At 44.6% G+C, this 17,794-nt stretch overlaps 1 protein-coding gene and 1 long non-coding RNA gene across 3 annotated transcripts in view; one reads left to right on the top strand and one right to left on the bottom strand.

The window, feature by feature from the left end:
* GAL3ST1 (galactose-3-O-sulfotransferase 1) overlaps positions 1-17,794 on the top strand; it is a 293,301-nt gene that overhangs the window by 163,684 nt on the left and 111,823 nt on the right. The window lies entirely within an intron of this gene.
* The window catches only part of LOC138266171 (uncharacterized), a 163,384-nt gene that overhangs the window by 49,583 nt on the left and 96,007 nt on the right, over positions 1-17,794 (bottom strand). For both annotated transcript variants that reach the window (XR_011199479.1, XR_011199478.1), the window contains exon 2: positions 4,057-4,213. This is a non-coding gene — a long non-coding RNA (uncharacterized lncRNA). The remainder of the gene's footprint in view (positions 1-4,056; positions 4,214-17,794) is intronic.

Raw genomic sequence — 17,794 nt, 5'->3', positions numbered from 1 at the left:
TGGGCACTCAGATGCTCGGTGTGGCACACCCCCACAATACCCACATTGTCTGGGTCGCGGACTACTCACTTTTTGTGGGGTTTTCTTCCGGGGTGTCACCACGGCATTGATGACTTCTTCTTTTATAGGACGTTGTAACGCTGCCTCCATGTGTGAAGCCCTGGCTTTCGAGAGCTCCTTCGTTCGACCTAACTGTAGAATGTCCGGTAGGGACTTCCCTGATTCTTCTAGGATGCGTTCCCTGAGGGGAAGTGAAGCACACCCTTGTATTAATTGTCCTCGGACTTCCTCAGTTTCATCATTAAATCTACACGTACTCGCTAGCTCTCTTAATCTTAGGTGAAAAGCATCCAGCGACTCATCCGTCCGTTGTCTCGCCTGTCTAAATATGAATCTTTCATAATCAGTATTGACCATCGGCTCAAAATGGCGGTTAAGGGCTGCTATGAGTGTTTTATGTGTCTTGGGTGTATCTTCCGCGATATTTTTCACTATTTTGTATATGTCCTTTCCTCCTATATGAATGAGCAGGGCCCGTTTCTGGTCATTCGCTACTTTTGTGGCTTCAAAAAACACCAACACTCTTTCCACCCATTCTCTCCACTTGGGCGCTTGTGTTGAGGGAGCCCCTTCCACCACAAAAGGCTCTACGGGGGGAATTGCTGACATTGTGGTTGGGGTGGTGATGAGCTAGATACTTGCTCTTATGCACACACTGAGCGTATATGTAAAAAAAAAAATTTTTTTTTTTCACTCACTGTGTCCTGATATCTCTCCTTTTCCACGTCCTGTCGACGATGCACTATTTCAATACTGACTTCCTGCCTTATCTATTTGTTGCATGTGCATTCCTTTCCTTTTCCTTGAATTAGGAGTGTCACAAAACGTTTCCTGGGTGCCTGCCCTGCTGCACGAGCACCGCCGTAGACACGCGGCCGCAGCTGGGTTCGACCCTCGAGGCGGGGTGCTCCTCCCTCGTCGCCAATTGTTATGTCCTCAGCCCTTATAAGGGCTGGGACGAACGGTAAATGTTGCGCGCGCTGCGCGGCAATAAAACAAATCAACACCGGCCTTTGTTTCAGTAAGGCGCGGCCGAGTGCGTGCGCTTTAAGCCTCTGGCCCGTCCGCACGGGTTTTCCTTTACTGGCGTGTCTCCGTGCGCTCCCTGACGCACCCAGCCACGCCCGTCTTTATTTTATAGCTCCCGGCCGGCGGCCGAGGAGCAAACCAAAACCTCAATAATCAACAGGGGGAAATCCCCAAACACATCCGGGTATTTCACCCCTCTTCTGAACTACCCCCACACCCGTATACTAATAGTGCTGGCCAGTTCCGTCACTGGCCAGCGACATTACAGAGGGCACCATTGGCAGACACTCTTCTCAAGGGGTTACTGCCTGCTTGGTTGGGCTGCAGTCTCCTCCTCTCAGGGGCTAGTTCTGCCTAAGTGAACCCGTGCACGAGTATCTGAAAATGCCTGGTTCATGACATTTCCACTCTCTCCTGAACACCCCCGTCAAGGTTAATCAAGTGAGATAATACATTAGAATATGTTCCTAAATCTGTATTTTGGATAAAGATGTTGTGTCTAAATACTCGTAGCATGCACTACTGGCTGTTTGTTATACACCATCTAACTTACACTTTGTGTGAGCTTCAGGAAATGTAGTCAATATGGACATTGGATACATGGATCGGTTTAATGTATTGAAATAGATTGCACAATATGTATTAAGGCGTAAAGTGATATCTCTGAATAGTCATGCCACATACATCCATGTGATTTTACATAGAGCGTCTAATGGATTTTATTATATCATAGAATCTTTACAATACATATTGATAGCCTGCACGACTGTTTATTTTAAAGTATCTTATAGGTATGTAAGCGCCAGGAAATGCAGACTCGATACTCTTTATTAGGGAGTAAGTTTGCGTCTCTGAATACTCCTCGAGGGATAATAAAAGCGACACATGCGCTATATCAGGATTCAGATGCTAAGGTTGGAACGCGCCACGAATACCAACATTATTAAAGGCTTTCTACAATTCGATGCATTGGCTCGGTTAATTTCTTGTATTTTCGTCTGTGACCCCTATAATTTGCCACAATTCAAAATCTAACTTTTCACTTGTATTAGTAAATTGGGAACTAGTCCCGTTTGACGACGATCCTTTACCTGAAGCCTTAAGTGCTTGCACCATAAGCGTGACCATTAAACTGCATGGTCGAATGCCACAATAATTAAATATGTCAAACAACGATTGTGATCCTAGCTACACGCACCTCCTGTTTTTATTGGTATATTGAATTGAAAATCTACGTTTCGAGAAAGCAATATAATACACATAGTTAAGTTACATCGATACCTCAAACTTTTTCGTGGTTTCATCCACCTTTTATGTATTGGAATACGAGCACAGGGACAAACTGGGTCTTTCATGCCACCAACCCTGTGTTCATGGTCAGGGCTGTATATAGCAATCTCAGTAATTAATAACCAATAGGCAGGTCATTCTGCAAGCCCCTGCCACTGAACATTTTGTATCACAATTTTATTAGTACGTCGGTCACATCGCAAAAGGCAAGTCGCCAAAAGCTGATGCTCAATTTGCACCCACTATTTGTAACGCGACTGTTAGTACATCTAACCTATAACCTCTTGGACAATACCAGAGGCCTCATTCTCGAAACAGAGGTAAATTTACCATTGTTGGTAAATCCCTGATTAACATATTTGATTTACAAGTAAGCCCCTAATAGAGTGCTCTAGAGATGCCCAGGGCCTGTAACTCAAATGCTACTATTGGGCCTGCAGCACTGATTGTGCCACCCACATGAGTAGCCCTGTAAACATCTCTCAAACTTGCCACTGCAGTGTCTGTGTGGGCAGTTTAGAACTGTCAGTTTAACCTGGCAAGTGCACCTTGCCAGGCCTAAACATTCCCTTTTACTATATATAAGTTACCCCTAAGGTAGACCCAAGACAGCCCCATGTGTAGGGTGCAGCGTATTTGAAAGGTAGAACATGCGATCATGTGTTTTACATGTCCTAGTAGTCAAATTCTGCCAGATTCGTTTTTCACTATTGCAAGGCCTATCCCTCCCATAGGTTAATATGGGGATTACCTTTAAATACCTTTTAAGTGTAATTTCTCAGGGGGAGCAGATAGAGATCTGGAGTTTGGGGTCTCTAGACTCACAATTTAAAACACATCTTTTGGCAAAGTTGGTATTTAGATTGTCTGTTTGAAAATGACACTTTTAGAAAGTGGCCATTTTCTTGCTTACCCATTCTGTGCCTCTGCTTGGCTGCTGGATCCACTTTTGGGTCAGACTGACAGTTGGGCTATTTGTGAATTCACTCTAGACGGTGACACAATGAGAGCCAAGGTGTGTCCTGCATATCCTGATGAGTCTTCCTTGGCTAGAGTGGGATGGAGGAGCTGACACCTGCACTTGAAAGTGCTGCGCCCGACCCCTCACAACACAGTCTCCTAGAGTGTAGGTGGGAGAAGGCAAAGAAGAGGCAGGGTCTTGTGAACTACAATGGCTTTTCTTTGAAGTTTGCCTACTTCAAAGGCAGAAATGAGTATAAGTAGTGGGCCCAAAACCCCAGACTTTTATAACACTTCTGGATCAAGAGGAACCTCTGCCAAGGAGAAGAGCTGAACAACTGTGAGGAGGAGTACTGCCCCTTTGCTGGGTTGGCCTGCAGTTGCTGCTTCTACCTTAGAGAGAAGAAAGACTGAACTTTGCTGTGTATCCTGCTTGTGAAGTTTCTCCAAGTACTTGGACTGAGCTTGCCTCCTGTTAAGAAGTCTCAGGGACATAAAAGACTTCACCTGCCAGCACCTGGGCTCTCCTTTGCTGAGACCCCTGACTTGCCAAGTGGTGCCACATCCAGTCCCTGGGCCCCTGGAAGGAGAAGGTGGTAGAACCTGGGTGAAAATCCACGCACCGCATCCGAGCAGCAGAAAAATTGGTGCAGCACCCACACAGTGACTGTAAAATCGTAGCAGCACCACTTTATGGCTGTAAAATTGACCCAGTACCTGCCTCGCGGCTGCAGAAATAGGCGCATCACAAGCTCAGCGCGTAATCATTGTTACTGTGGGTCCGGATTTTCCACGCATCGTCCCTGGGTGCCAAAACTTCAACATCACTGCACGGACCTGAGGCTGCCTTTCCGGAAACCGACACATCCCTTCCCTGTAAGAAAAGAATTGATGCATCGCTTACCAGCAGAGAAAGAATCGATGGACGACATCCTTGTAAATAAGGAATCAATGCATCTCTTGCTTTTCTGACGCACCCTCGCCCCTGCGGCTTTATTTTTGACGCATACAAAATACTTTGTGCTAAAACAATGCATCAATTGATTCTTATGGATTAAGACTCCTTTTTACTTTAACATTTGATATCTTATTTTTGTATGTTGGATTTTTGTCGTTTTGGCCTTGTTTTGGTTTAGATAAATACTGGCCATTTTTCTAAGCTGGTGTGGAGTCCTTTTGTGTTTTTTCACTATGTTACTGTATGTGTTTGTGCAAATACTTTACACATTGCCTCTGAGATAAGCCTGACAGCTTGTGCCAAGCTACCAAGGGGGTGAGCAGGGGTTATCTTAGGTGTGTGACCCTCACCCTGACTAGAGTGAGGGTCCCAATTTGGACAGAGTGTAAACTGACTGGCAATTAGAGACCCCTTTTCTAACAGTGAGGAATACTCCCAGCAGTTAAATATCTCCCATTCCAGAAGGAGAAAACACAGCTTGCTGGCATTAACCACTCTGCTGGAGATTAAACTCTTGCCGTTGTAAGTGCATACCCACTATTAATATTATTTTTATAGCATCTGACACCTTGTGGTATGTCACAGTCTTTCCCATTACAGGAAAAAATACCAGGCAAAACATTAATATTTATTGCTTATGATAAGATAATCTTGTGGGTAGAATGAAGTAGTGTCAGAGTCACAATCAGCTGTCACTAACTGAACTGTATGCTAGATATGGTCACTTTACACTCGGGTAATGACAGGGGAATGCTTGCCGTATGCAAGAGGATTCCTGTCACTGTCCTGTTATTTCAAATTTTCTGATCACTGTATTTCTCAATGCCAGCTGAAAACTTACCACCAAATGCAAACATTATCACAATAATATATACTGAAAAGCAGTAAACTATGATTTTTAGATTGCATTTAGGAGCCGTAATAACTGTGAACCACTTGATAAAATAACAGTACTACCATTACCATCCAGCAGAGCACTAATCTCACCAGAGGGGACTTTACTGATTAAGATCTCCTAGTTTCTGCTCTAGGGGTGTGAGTATAAACTATACCTAGAAATAAACGCGTTGAGGGTACAGCGCGATCATGTGCAAACATGTGCCAGCAGCCCAACATCTGTTAGAAAGCTCGGAAGCCAAATTTAGCGAAATATGCAGGATAACAATAACATTGTCTCGCTTTAAACTTTAAAATATTGTGTTTTAATCAACATGACTGGCTGGAGCCAACAATGCCACAGCTTCAATTTATTTGTTAAGGAGATCTAGCTCTGTGTGCCCTTGGTTATTTGCCAAGCAGGGCTTTTATTTTTTGCTCAAGACAACCACATTGATTAAAACGAAATATTTTATAACGAAGCAGCATTATTATAATCCAAATATATATGTGTATGTATGTGTGTATGTACTACATACTGGCAATCGTCAGTAGGTAGTTATAGTTAGGACATAGTTTCCATAGGAAAAGCTTTTTTTGACTTGGCTATATCTTTGTTGCCATTTGACGAATCTTCCCAAAAAAGTGTCTTGTTGGGTCTTGTTGTACATGGAAAGTTTCAGGGTGATCTGTCAAGTGGGGCCGGAAAAAAAGAGGGGGGGGGGGGTTAAAAAAAAAGTGCATTTCCCATGTTAATTCCCATAGAGATTGTTGACACGACTACAACCCAAACCACTGGAAGAATTACACCAAATTTGGCATAAAGGTAGATCTTGGTCCAGAAAGTGTCCTTTTTGAAAACAAGCACTTTTCCCCAAAATTTGTATATCTAGGTATGTGAATGATTAGCAAATTCTCCTGCTTGAGTTGTAGTTACTTGAGCCATTCATAACTATTAACTACTGAATTTATATGGTTTTGTGCAAGTACATTCAGACCCTAACTATAACGCCCCAGTAACCTTTGTTTTTAAGTGAATTTCTATGTTTTTTTAAATTCTATTTTCTAACTATAACATTCCTGTAACCTTTGTTTTTTTCCAGTGAATTTCAATGCTTTTTTAAATGTAAAGTAATTTTAATTACGATACGTTGATCCAACCAGCCTTTGGGTGTGTGGCAGGGGATGGCTGCAGAGACTGGCCTGTGGCCAGGCCTTGCTGCTAACCCGCTATAACTACCCAACCCTGCACCACGCACAGCCTTTGGCTGTGCGCAGCATCAGTTGGCCCCAGGGCCTGGGGGCATGAATCTCTGAGTGGGTGTCTGAGTGCATCTGTGAGTGGGTGTGTGAGTGTCTGTGTGCGAATGTCAGTGCTTGTTTGAGTGACTCAGCCACAGATATACCTCACCTGCCCTTTTATCCAACAAGAACCCACAGCTTTGCACAAACTATCTACCCAAGTGGAGTCCTTTCTGCCTCCTGGGATAAATGTCCAGTATGTATTCTGCATTACAGCTGTGTAATGGAACACAAGGAAATGCCAATATTGAACTTGTGCATTTTGGCAACATGATTGTTCTTGGTGAGTTTTTCTCTAGAATTCTGAGATAACATGAATCCTCCTATAGAGAGACATAAATCTCCACCAAACCAGGGTCCTTCCTCTTACCTAAATGATGTAAGCTCTTCTTTGTTTTGTGGAGATATCTTCATATTCCTCTGCATCAAGGACACAATACCAAAATTGGTGGGAAACGCACTGGGGGGCATTTGGTGAGCTGGCCATCATCATGGCAGAAGGACAGGAAAACATATGCATACTACTAAGGTGGACAGTGCGGGGCCAAGCGGATGCAGCTTCCAGGTGATTTGCACTTTTGCATACTCGTAGCAATTTAAGAGGAGAACTATGGACTCTGCTTTCACCAGGGGGGGGACAGGAAAGAACCCACTAGTCACAGTCACATACAGATTAAGCTCCAAAAGATCAGCAATGCATTCACCTCCACAAAGGATTTAAAATTGTTCTTCAATATGGAATAGCTGAGTAACCACACTCAATAGAGATGGTAGGCCGCATGCCACCCCTCCCGGGCCAATTTCAGGCCCAGGGACCCGATCCTCTGGGCCTGGCTTTCATTGAATAAGGGAGGAAGGGTTGCGCAGCCCTCCTCCTGGGCTGATTTTGGCCCTGAGGACCCCATTCCCCAGGGCCTGGCCATAAACAAATGTAGAGGGGGGTGTCGCACGGCCCCCTCCGAGGGCAGATTTTGTCCCTGGGGACCCCATCCTCCGTGGCCCGGCCATGTTACCTGGGTGCCCACCTCAGGGCACCCAGTGTGCAGTGGGACCATGGGGGAGCCAGAAGGCCCTTGCGGTCCCGGCCTGCTCTCCGCCTCTTGGGGGAGCTGGCATTGCTATTGCTCACAAGGAACTGCTAAACATGCAGCTCCCTGTGTGCGAGAGCAATCGTTTCATCACTTTCCCTGCCAGCATGTCTGTGGGCAGGGAAAGGAAGAAACCTCCGCTTCCAGCAGGCTAGAGGACCTTGATAGCTCTCGCCCCCTGGAGCCGAAATGTTTGCTCTGAGCTGGGAGCTGTCAAAGTTCCCGCCAAGTCAAAGCAAACATCTATGTTCTGGGGGTGGGCACCCTGGGACATAGCAGGAGCCGGCTCTGGGAGGAAGTGGTCCCTAGGGCCATTATTGGTTCCACATTTCTATTTAACCCCAGGGAGGTAGTGATCCCCGGGGCTGCTGTCCATGACGGACCATCTCTTATTTTGTTTCAGCTCTGGAGAGGTGGCAGTTCCCGGGGCTGCGGGGAGGGAGGGCGTAGCCTCCCCTGCATTTATTTATTGATATTTGCCCCAGGGAGTTGGTGGTCATTGGGGCTACAGTAAGCCATAGGAAGGGGGAAGAGGGACCATGTGCACCCCTCCTTTTTATTTTTATTTTTTATTAGCGCATCAATAACCACGTGACCTGGCCCACCTGGGGGCAAACAAAAAGAAGGGTGTGGTAGACCACGCTTTAAAAAAACCAAAATCTCATAAAAATCTGCTGATCTACCTGTGGATTTTTCTGTGATTTTCTTTTAGAAAAAACAATGCTTTTAAGTCCTGACGGGGTCCCTTGACCAAGGCTAGGTGCTCAAGGTGTCCTACCCTAGCCCCATTTCTTTTTTTCCTATTTTTTTATTTTTTTTGTGGGACTCGGCTTCAGCCAAGTCCCAAAATGGCTGCCAAAACTTTCTTGCTGACATGCTGGCAGCCAATCAGCAAGGGTAAAGTTGGATCTGCAGGGGATCTGCGGCCTTAGATATATATATTTTTAAACTCTAACAGCTCACAAACTACTGAATGAATTTACACCAAATCACAGAAAGCACGCTTTGTTGACCAAGAGCTACTTTTCTGCTCGGGCAGGAGTCGCGTTCAAAATCCCTATGGGAAAATGCATGGCGAAAACACGTTTTGGGACCCCCTTTTTTTTCCAGCCCCCTCCTGATGGGTCACCCCAAAAGAGTCAAGACAGCAGCTGAACTGACTAAAGTATAAGATTTGAAAATTTTATGACGATTTGTCAAGGGGTATCAAAGGTGTTGGCAAAACAAAATACTCCCACAAGTAGGTTTTATATATATATATATATATATATATATATATATATATATATATATATATAGATAGATAGGTATCCTACTGGCAGTCACCAGTAGGTAGTTATAGTTAGGACCTACTTTATCTATATATATATATATATATATATATATATATACACACACACATATATATATATATATATATACACATATATATTTTAAAATACAATCTTTTATTATTCATTCCATTAATACTGAATTTTACGTTCATGCATCTCATATTGCCTTTCAGATATCAGTAAAATATATTAAACTAATAATAAAATAGTATTTACAAAGTTCCACTTGTTTTTATACCTTTGTTCTGCGCTTCAGCTCTACAAAATATTGACATGCACATTTTATTTGTAAGCAGGTGTTTTTAGGCCTTTATTACAATTGGAAGGATTTTGTAATGTACCTGTTGGAGTTGTACACAAAGAAAAGTAGATAGAAGCCCTTTCTGGGAATGTGTCTGCTCCTTACACTAGTACTAAGATTTTATGTTGTGTTTGCGTCATAAGTGATGCAAATATACGCAAAGTCTTTTTTCAAATATTGACTTTCCAGAGCAAAACTTGTGTGAAGCAGTGCTTTGCATTACCTAGCGCCAAGTGGGTGTTACATTGGTGGTACATGGGCGTTTCCATGCACCCACCCAGGCCTTTTGACGCAAAACCCTATCTACAAATAATAGTAGACACGGTTTTGCACCAATAGTTAATGCCATATGAAAGCAGGTGTTAAAAGGAGAAATCTTTTAATTTCTCCTTTCTTTTCCAACTTTGCATGCATGCTGTACTGTGCAGCACACATACAACACAGCAAAAGTTTTAAAGTGTGCTTATGCATAGTATTTTTTACTGGAAGGATATCCTTCCAGTACAAAACCTATGTTGGACTCACGCAAACACCCTCGCACTCCTGTGCAAAGGTGTGTTCATGGCTGACGGGCAGAAGATTTCTGTGCCAGCTCTAGGGAGAGGGGAGGAGAGTGCTATATTTCTGTAAATATGGTGCTCTCCTGATCTCTCCTTCTCATGCTCTCTCCTTTCATGCAGCGCAGATTTTTTAGCTGCTGCACGGCTAGCGCGGCTAGTAAATCTGGACCAGAAGATACCTGGCACCAGTATATCACACAACAAACATGCATCCTGCGCATCAGCGCCTTGGTAGACCGGTAGCTATTTAGTGAAGAATTCTATTTCTTAGCTGCATAGTAATCCACATACGATGTTGTGTGGCCCACCCATCTTTTCTTACTGTTGTTTCCTGCCCATGGAACACAATGGTGCAGTAGGTCCGCCCTGAAAGGTTGCAGATCTCTTCAACGGCTACGTTGCTAACAAGCGCTTTGGTAGCCACTGTGGACGTGTGAAGGAAGCCCTTGACTTTTCATGATGTGATTTGCTTGCCTTTTGTTATCTATAATACAGGTCATAATTCAACTGAATATGGACTCATTTTCTGGCACAATTCATGTACCAGTGAGACCATTATTGATAAGAAAATGTTTAGACTTCAATCTTCCTAGCCCTATCTTGGTAAGACCAGAGATACCTTATTACATTCAAGGTGTAAAGGGATATTTCTGCAAAAGATGATAAATGTGGAAAAAGGTAGAAAGCGATGGATTCAGATTTAGATAGAAATCCAATACCTTTTTTAGAAAGGAATGTTAAGTGTCCAGGGGGTGCAACAGATATGTGCACCCACTTTATTACTCCCCCTGGTTGCTTTGGTATTAGAGAAGGCATCACAGGTGCATACGTAGTCCCTTCTTTAATACACGTGGCGCCAGCAGGCTATCAAGGTGGTGTTCCCTCATTTGCATTAGGGAATTCTTTGGCTTTTTGTCTGCACCATATTACAGAGCTGGGCACAGAGGCAAAGAGGTCGTCAGGAGGTGCACTTCAACATAGAGTTGGTGCATGGAGAATGCTAGGGCGCCTCTTGAAAAGGGAGTGCCACATATACTTAAATATCCCGTGCAGGCGGTGCAGTCACTCATTGCACCTGCCTGCAGTGGAACCCACCTATCTTTAAATATGAGGCCTAGTTTCTACTTGCACAGTGAAAAGGTGACTACATATGTGATACTCCTAGTGGAGGTGTGTGCTTGTGCCTGCACTGGGAACAACACATTTGCTGTGGTATGGCACACCCTCCTGGTTCCGCGTCCAAGGATGGCATTAGCACAGAGAGGGACAGTGCACAGTATCCGTAATACAGTCCCTTCTGATGATACATTTAGCAATGCAAGTACTTAATTTTCAAATTAATAAGATTCATGGCAACCTCTCAGATGCCTGTTTCACTTCTGGACATGAAGGAGGGAGGTTGTATCCCACCAGCCGAGCCAACTGAGCATTGACCATCAGAGACACCTCTTAGTAAGGCAAAGGAAGACTAACGGACATCTGCTGATTTTTGTGTGGTGGATGTTCTGTTACAACCTTCCTCTCAATAACAACCACAGACTCTGAATATCTTCTTCCAGAATGATGTGCACTTGAACACAACCCCACAGCATGGGCGGTGGGGTCGCATTTTCAGTTGCACCAAATATGAACATTCCAAAACCAAAAACATTTTGTCAAGTGCCCAGTATATACCTAGTACAAAATAATGTTGCACTGTAGCTTAATTAAAATCCCAGGACACTATTTTGCTTAATTTTGACTGGAATTTATTGATACATTTATTAAGCACATACATATGGAGTGATTGTAGCGAGAGCAACATCTACACAAAATATTCATTTTAATTAAGGCTGTCTTGCTTTTACGCACTGTAAATCATCCCCACAACCATTGTATCCCTTTTTGTTTCTTTAAAATATTTTGCATGTTTTACCTCGAGTAAGTTAATCCCTTTGCATATCTGTACACAAAGGTTCATTTACTGCTGGGGATTAGTCAAAAGATTATCTTACACTGTGCACTTTTTGTTGTGTCTTTCCTAAATTGACTTTAAATCCTTATACAAATTGTCAATATTTTGTACAGAGATAAAAAAAACAACAATGTGCTTTTAACCCAAACATGATAACCTCTCAATAACATCTTTCTTGGATGGTGGTTTTCCTGGTTTCCATTGCCAGAGCATGCATAGTTAGCGGAAGCTAAGCCATACGGTCTAATGAATCCTACAGAGTACTCTGTTTGTTACGTGTATTTGTAAAGATCACTATCACCAAGAGGGTATCCTGGCACTCAGGGCTGGCATCATCGCTGGTGGTGTCCTGTGCGACAGTCTTTTTTGGTGCCCCCACCCCATGACCACCTCCTCGGATTCCCTCACTATCACCTGGCAAATATGCCCCTCATCTTTCCATAGTCTCCCTTTCACATACATTCATTTGTTTTTAAAGCGCTGATAAAGGCTGGTTTTACTAATCCACTCAGCTAGCCACATAAAATATAATTCTGTTCTTTGCAGCAGGCACATTAACCCTCTACACTACTTTATGGCGAGTCAAAGCTGCCGCTAGACAAACCTCCCAACTCACTCCCTAGCAGGAACATTAATCACAGGAGGTATCTTGACATTTGAATTGCTTCATGAAGGCTGGATGCACTGGGAACTTTTCAGTAGGTGCTTTTAAATCGCAAGTTTCTAGGTTATTACTAAACACAGTGCCCCCCTGAGGTCAGCGCCCTCCAATCCAAGTCAGCATCAGGTGCGGCCGCACTGCTCACACCCTCCCTAAAGCCAGCCCTGCTGGCACTCTGCAGGTGTGTGTGCCATGTCTGTGGTCGATAGGTTAATTGTAAAGCCAGTCATCAGCGTCTTGCAGAATTGGAGAAGCTAGGAGGAGGCTCTGACTTGAGTGGTAGGATTTTCCATGTGTTAGGAGTGAGGCAAAAGAACACCTATCCTCCTTCTCTGGGCCTTTGTATGTGTGAGATGTGTGTGAGTAGGAGTCCTGCGGAGTGGAGGTGTCTGCGAGGTTGGTGGAAGATGATATGACTGTTCAGGTAGGTGGGGGCCTAAGTGGTGTAGTGCTTTGAATGTGTGTGTGAGGAGTTTGAAATTAGCACTTTTGTGTATCAGGATATTGGGAGCCAGTGAAGTTCCCTGGTGTGTGGTGTGATGTGAGTTCTGTGTGGGAGGTTGAAGATGAGTGTGTCTGCCGAGTTCTGGATGGTTTGTAGTCTTGTAGTGAGTTCCCTGCTGATAGCATCATAATGGGTGTTTCCGTAGTCCAATTTGCCAGTGACCTGAGCATGAGTGACAGTTTTTAAGTATTGCTTGGGAGCCATTTGCAGATCCTCCTCACCATCTACAGGGTGTGAAAGCAGTATGCAGTGATAGTGTTGACTTGTGCGGTCATGTTTACTTTGCTGTTGATTATTCCTGAGGTGTGGCTGTGGGTCCAAGTTCGACCATCCACCAGTTGGAGGCCCATGATGACGTGATGGGGAAGAAGGTCATTACTTCTGTCTTGTTGGTGTTCAGCTTGAGACAGTTTGCTTTACTCCAGTTAGCGACTTTGATCATGCAGACGGTGAACTTGTTTGTTTTGTTGCAGTCGTATCCAGGAAGGTGGGTATAAGTTGTGTGTCGTTGGCATAGGAGAGGATGTTGATGTTGTATGCATTGGTGATGCTGGCCAGACAGAACAAGTATGTGTTGAAAAGGGTGGGAAGGAGTGGTAGCCTTGAGGCACTCCACAAATGCTGCCTTATGAGGAGTAAAGTGCAAGGCTGACAATTTGTGTTGAATCTGTTAAGAAGGAGCTGATCCAACAAAGAGTGGATCCTTGCCAATGTTGTGCAGGCACCTGATGAGGATGGGCTATGAGACTGTGTCAATTGCTGCAGAGAGGACAAACAGAATGAGGGCTGTTGTGTCTCCACTCTCACTGATCATGTGGATGTCATCTGTGGCAGCAAAGAGTGCTATTGCTGTACTGTGGTTGGACCTGAATCAGGACTGCATGGCGATAGGAGCTGGTGGTTTCTGAGGTGGTCAGTGAGGCATTGGTTGATTAGTTTCTTTAGGAAATTTGCTGTGTATGGTAGCAGGGAGACGGGTCTGTAGTTGAAAAGCATTGCTGGGGCAGCATGTGGTCTCTTTAGTAGGGACATGTCAATGACATGTTTCCAGGTATCCAGGAATGTGGCTGAGTTGATGCATGCATTTAGGATGGGTGTTAGTGCTTCACTGCTCAGTCCTTTGGTGAAAGGTTTGTGTGGGCAAGAGTTAGATGGGGCCCCCAAGTGGATGGTCTTCATGGTAGCAGCAATTTCAATGGTGGTGATGGCGGGCCACAAGGTCAGAATTCGTTCTTTGTCTGTGATGTGAAGTTGAGTTGTGATGGTGACAGGGTCCAATTTAGGGTTGAAGATCCTATACCTGGAGGTGATTTTGTTACAGAAGAATTCCGAGAGCTTGTTGCAAAAGTATTCTGAGGGGGTGATGTTGCTGGAGGTGGCAGGATGAGCAGTAAAATCGTTGAGGTGAAGATTTCCTTGCTGCTGTTAGTGCCAGCACTAATGCAATCTACAAGAGATGTGTGCTTTGTCTTCTGTATATGCTGTGGTAGCATCTTTGGGCTGATTTGAAGATTTCTTTATTTCTTTTGTCCTGACTTGTACTCCATTTGCACTCCAGTTGCATGCAGTGGCATTTCGTCATCTTGAGTTCCTCTGTGTACTAGCTGGCCTGTGTTCTGGCTATTGCCACTGGGTTGCCAGGATGTCAACACATGTGTTGACCCACCTATTGAGGTTCTTGATGGCTTTAGGCAAGTTTCTGGTATGTTTGAGTCAGTGTGAGTAGATGGCAGAAGCCCATTCTTCTTCTATGATGCTTTTTCAGCTGTGTTCAGATGTTCTGGTGGTAGTAGGTCTGTGGTGATGCTGGGCGGGTAAGCTAAAACTGATGAAAGCATTGTCTGTCCAGGTAATAGTTGCTGGCTTGTCAACTATGATGTTGCTGATAGAGGAGAACATTGGGTTCAATAGTTAACCAGCAGTGTCAATGGGTTTGGTAATGTGCTGGTTGCGGCCAAGATCTGGAAGGTTTTCTAGAAGGGCCATAGAGTTTGGGTCAGCGCAGTCTTCTAAGTGAAAGATAAGGTTTGAAAGGAGGATGAAGGTGTTGGTGATGAAGGGTGTAACAAAGTCCATGATGTCGCTGACGAAATTGGTGTGGGGTCCTGGTGGTCTGTATACAAGAGTTCTGCCCATGCAAAAGTTGGCTGTGATGTCTTGAACACAAGGTTTTCCATGTAGCTGATGGGGGTGTCTTTATAGGTGGTGCAGCAGATGATATCTCTGCTTAAAGTGAGCTGTTGGGGCCTCCCAGCACTAATTTGTGAAGACTGACACTTACTGTCCCTCATCAGGCTTTGAGCCAGAGCAAGAGCGAGAGAAAAACACAAAAAGATTGTAAGAGTGGAATAAAGGGGCAGTGAGTGTATGGTGATGGAAGAGAGAAGCATGAGGTGGAAACACTATGCAGCCTTGGTATTCAGCAATTTGTCAAAACCTTCTCCGGATTATGAGAAAAACTTATTACACATATTATTTGGTAATTTAAACACATGCATTACTTTATAGATACAAAATCACAAGGGGCCATATTACAGATGCCATGACTGCCCCTCTATCTGCTATGGCACACCGTTATGAGTGTGAGGTGGACACAGACCTGAATAATGTGCCACACCACAGTGACTGTGTTATTCACCTCAGATTTGAAACCACTTTCTCTCTATACGAGCCAAAACTAGCCTCATATTTAAAGATGGGGGGTGTCTGAGATTTGCCTGCAGGCAGGTGCTGTGAGTGACTGTACCCACCTCCAAGGAGATGCCTGGGCATATGTGGTGCTCACTTCCCCCCTTTGTAAGGGGCACTGTGGCGGTGCATTGTCTGTGCATGACCCCTATTTTGAAGTGCACCTCCTAACAACCTCACTGCCTCTGTGCCCACATCTGTAACGTGGTGCAGACAAGAATGCAAAGGATTCCCTCACGCAAATGAGGGAACAACACCTTGAGAGCCTGCCAGCCCCATCTGTACTACAGAAGGGGGTGCACATACATCTGTGATGTCTTCTCTATTACCAAAGTGCCCAGGGGGAGGAAAAAGTGGGTTGCACCCCCAAGCATCTAACATTCGTTTCTAAAAAGGTATTCGATTTCTATGTAAATCTGAAGGCATCACTCTATATTTTTTTTCCAAACCCATCCTCTTATGAAGAAATATCTCTTTACACCCAGAATGTGATAAGCTCTCCCTGGTGTTACCAAGACAACAAAAAAAATTGCTAAGTTTAAACATTACTGATCAATGCTGGTCCCATGGATATAGGAATTGACACATTAAATGAGTCCACATTTGTCGGAATTGTATCTTGTATAATTGATACCAAAAGTCAAGCAAATTCCAGCATGAAAAGCCAAGGGCTCACTTCACATGGTCAATAATGGCTACCACAGTCCTTCACAGCAATGTAGCTGTTGCTGAGATATGCATAGCAGCTACTCAGAGGGCAGTTAACAAATTTTGAAGGCACTACTGCCCGGATGCTAATTCCAGAACAGGTGCCCAAAGGCTCAGCTTCTCTTTAGCCTTTAGAACTCTTTTGGTTATACAGTATGTTTCCTGTTACTATCAGCACCATAGTGAAGGAGAGTCACCCCCCCCCCCCACCACGCCAGCAGCAGCCGCTGCAAATCTTTAACATTAAAAAGGATAATAAACTGTGTTTATTTATCTTTTTGTTGTTAAAGGGGTGGGCCAATGGGGATGACGGTAGTGCACTGTGCACTCCCCTCAGTGCGCATGTGTGTTTGGCCAGCCGTCTCAGCCCTGCCAAACAAACATGCGCACTGTGCTCTCTCCAGCCCGGCACTGTGTTGCCGTGCTGGAAAGAAAAGGTACAGGCTCACAGTTTTCCTGGGAGTACCCTGGCTGGGGGCTCCCAGCCAATCCTAACGCTGTTTCGTGCAGCGTCAGTGCAGACTGGGAGAGGATGGAGGAGCGGCGGCGCTCAGGTGAGGTTTTTTTTTTAAATTAGTATTTTTATATTAATAAATTCCACACCCACCCGCCGCGCGGCGCGCCCCGCCTTGCCCTTTGTAGCCCCCAAGCCGCAACTGGTTACTATCCATCATTAGGGGCGACCTTGCGATTCTAGGCAAGAAGAAATAAAAATTACTTGTAATCCTACCAACGTACCATGGGACTATTCATTACATGAATGAACCGCCCACCAGCTTCCCAGGGAACCCGGAAGACTGGACTTTGGTGGCCAGCTTTCCTTTGGGAACGTTTAGCCTTGGACACGAAGGTTATCCTGACAGGTGCAAAGGCACCACTTTTCTCTCTGAAAAGCGGCGCCACCTTTCATAGAAAAAAAAAATAACTGTGCTCGTAGCTAGCCATACATTAAATAAGGGAAACGAGTTTTCATTTGTGAAGTTCTCCTGGATCCCACACACAGGCGTAAATAATAAAGTCATAATTATAAGACCGTGCAGTAGGGTGTGCAAGTAGCAAGTAAGTGATTGGTGTGTTATTCAGCAGGAGCATAATGTGCACTGATTCCGAGTTGCAGACTTTTGAATGAGGGATAGTGCGAATTGCTTCGCATTTAAAGGTGCACAAAATAAGATTTTGCACTATTTGCTCATCTGCTTTGAAGCAAGCTCATGTAAGGAGGACCAGCACCTGCATCATCCGCAATGTGCGCCTGATTTGTAATCCTCATGGATTAGCGACTCAGTTGTAATTGGTGGCTGGTGTTCGTGAATTCAGCCGATTTCCATGATGGAGTTCCAGGATTACAAGTAAGTGCGTTTTCCTTCCCTGCACCCTGAGGAGCAGCCATGAGTCATGCCCTGTGATGCAAACATTTGCTACCTGCTTTTATGAACCAGCAGGCAAGTGCCCCCTGATCAGTTCTGCCTGTTTGTAATCAGCACCTGGAGTGCAAAGAAGTGCTCCAGTGCTTAGGGAAG

Source organism: Pleurodeles waltl, chromosome 11 (assembly GCF_031143425.1).
Source record: "Pleurodeles waltl isolate 20211129_DDA chromosome 11, aPleWal1.hap1.20221129, whole genome shotgun sequence".
NCBI classification, from domain to species: domain Eukaryota; kingdom Metazoa; phylum Chordata; class Amphibia; order Caudata; family Salamandridae; genus Pleurodeles; species Pleurodeles waltl.
Note: the sequence above shows the minus strand (reverse complement) of the source record. Positions and strands in the feature narration are given on the sequence as shown.